At 43.8% G+C, this 2,907-nt stretch overlaps 1 pseudogene; it reads left to right on the top strand.

Annotated features, from left to right (window-relative positions):
* Positions 1 to 2,110: 2,110 nt before the first annotated feature.
* Positions 2,111 to 2,226, top strand: LOC111731913 (annotated as a pseudogene).
* Positions 2,227 to 2,907: the final 681 nt, after the last annotated feature.

The following is a 2,907-nucleotide window of genomic DNA, read 5'->3' as shown; positions in this document are numbered from 1 at the left end:
GCCGCCATATCTGAGTCTCCATCAACCTGGCTAATTACTGGTCGCTCTGCCCTGGTGATTCCCGGAGACCCTGCCCCACCCAACTTGTAGGCCCACCCAAACTACTTCCAGTGTCTTTTCCATACAAATGGCCTGTCTTGGCTCATGCTTCAGACTTTCCTAAAATCTCTCAAAGATTCCCCAAACATAAATAAGCAGCAACTGTCCTTGGCACGCCTTGTACCTTTTGCTGAGCAGCTCAAGCTTAGCACTGGTGGCAGCTGGCTCAGTTAGCAGTTTGGCCTCTTGAGGCACCTCTAAGCCCAGTATGGGTGGCAGCCATCTTCAGATTGCTTGACAGCTTATGCCAGGTGGTCTCAGGCAAGGCACTGGCTGCTACTGAACTTAACCTGTGGCGGGGAGCCTCCTGGGAGGCTCCAGGGCTGGCATGCCCGGTGGCCAGCTTTAGACTTAGCCTAAGCACCACCAAGGGCCACATCCAAGATTAAAACACCTAAAGGGCAGACTGGGCGGGCACTCAGAGCCCTGCTAAAGCAAATCCTGCTCCATAGAGTGAGCCCCTCACCAGCCAGTTCTCACAGTCAATCAGCCTGAGGGTCAATCCCTCCCACTGACATGCAAGTAGCAACCAAGGCTCAGCTACAACAGGAGGGCACACACAACCCATACAGGGGACATACCTGGAATACTCAGCTCAGGTGACCAGGGAAGCTTGTCCCACTGGGCCCTATAAGACACCTGCTACATAAGGCCACTCTAACTAACATTGTAGGACATAGCAGCCCTACCTAACACATAGAAACAAACACAGGGAGGTAGCCAAAATAGGGAGACAAAGACACATGTCCCAGAAGAAAGAACAGAGAGAAACTCTAGAAAAAAAAAAAATTAAATAAGATGGAGACAAGCAATCTACCAAATGCAGAGTTCGAAACACTGGTTATCAGAATGCTCAATGATCTCAGTGAGAGCTTCAACAAAGAGATAGTAAACATAAAAATGGAGATAGAAAACATAAAAAGAACCAGTCAAAATGAAGAATGCAATAACTGAAATAAAGAATACATTAGAGGGAATCCACAGAAGCAGAGGACTAAATCAGCGATTTAGAAGATAAGGTAGCAGAAAACATCCAATTAGAACAGCAACAAGAAAAAAGAATGCAAAAAAATGAGAATAGTTTAAGGGGCCTCTGGGGCAACATCAAGCCTACCAATGTTTGGATCGTGGCGGGTACCAGAAGAAGAGAGAGAACAAGGAATTGAGAATCTATTTGAAGAAATAATGATGGGAAACTTCCCTAACCTGGTGAAGGAAATAGACATACAAGCTCAGGAAGGGCAGAGTCCCAAACAAGATGAACCTAAAGAGGCCTACAACAAGACACATCATAATTAAAATGCCAAAGGTTAAAAAGAAGGAGAGAATCTTAAAAGTAGCAAGAGGAGAGCACTTAGTTAGCTACAAGGGAGCTTCCATGAGACAATCAGCTGATTACTCAACAGAAACTTTGCAGGCCAGAAAAGGTTAATGTGCAATATTTAAAGAGGGTTACTCTGGCATTTCAAAGGTATGTTCAGGTGCACAAGAACAATGAACAGTGCTGGCTTAAGGCAAAGATAAACCTTTTACTAAAGAAGTTATAGGCCTGAGTGTGACTACCCACCATGAACTATTCAGTCAGGAATTTATGATCAGTAACCCTGTGGGGTTACTTTTCATAGGATCCCTTTTTCATTCACATTAACGAATTAATTAGATCCAAGCAAGAGGTCGCTGGAACCTCTGATTTATGGCTAGTCAGAAGTACAGATAACAACTTGGGCTTGCAATTGGCTCTGAAGTGGAAAGGGGACAGTCTTGTAGGACTGAACCCTTGTCCTGTAGAATTTGTTGCTGTCTCTGGATAGATAGTGTTGGATATGAGTTGAATTATAGGACAGCCAATTGGTATCTAAATTTGCCATGGATTCAAGGCTCACCCAGATAATTCAGGATTATCTCTTCAAGATCCTTAATTTAGGATGTGGTTCCATAGTATAGCGGTTAGCACATCTGCTTTACATGCAGAAGGTCCTGAGTTTGTGCCCCAGTGGAGCCATGGTCCATGGTCTATGGCCATGCCACCCTGAACAAGCCCGATGTCTGATCTTAAAAGCTAAGCAGGGCTGGGCCTGGTTAGTACTTAGATGGGAGACTACCTAGGAAGACCAGGTGCTGTAGGCATAAATAATAATAATAATAAAGATTCTTAATTTAATCACATATGAAAAGACCCTTTCCAAATAAGGTAACATTCATAGTTTCCAGAGAGTTTATATAAACAGCTTTTCTTAACTAGCGGGGAGAGTGGGGTATGTGTGATTTTTCAGCCTACCACAGTCCACGCTCTGGGCCCAAAAGCTCACATCCATCCCACACATACAGTTACCCATTCTAACACCCCTCCCAAAGTCTTGACCTATTACAACATCAAATCCAAATCTCATTTAAATCTCGTCAGTTCTCAAATTCCAAATATCATTATTTAAACTATCTAAATCAGATACAAGTGAGACTCTGGGTATGATTTATCTTGGAGCAACATGTCTTTCCATCTCTGGGCTTGTAAAACTAGAAAGTAAACTGCTTGCTTCCAAAATACAATGGTGAAACAGGCATGGGGGAAAACAAAGACACAAATTCTGCAGATTAAAGCCTTCCGCTGCCTGATTGTGGAGCTCTGCTAAAGGAGAACAGCAGAGTTCCCCCAGTGAGAAATTGGTACATTTGGTGGTGTGGGTGGGAGTGGGGGTGGGTGAACATCTGAATGAGACATTTTGTTAGGTAAGGGAAGGCTCCAGAGCCTATCTGATTGGGAGATTTTTGATACAAAAAGAGGGAGGAATTTCTTTGATTAATAAAGTA

This window comes from Pteropus vampyrus, unplaced genomic scaffold, assembly GCF_000151845.1.
Source record: "Pteropus vampyrus isolate Shadow unplaced genomic scaffold, Pvam_2.0 Scaffold408, whole genome shotgun sequence".
NCBI lineage: Eukaryota > Metazoa > Chordata > Mammalia > Chiroptera > Pteropodidae > Pteropus > Pteropus vampyrus.
This window is presented reverse-complemented; position numbering and strand designations above follow the sequence as displayed.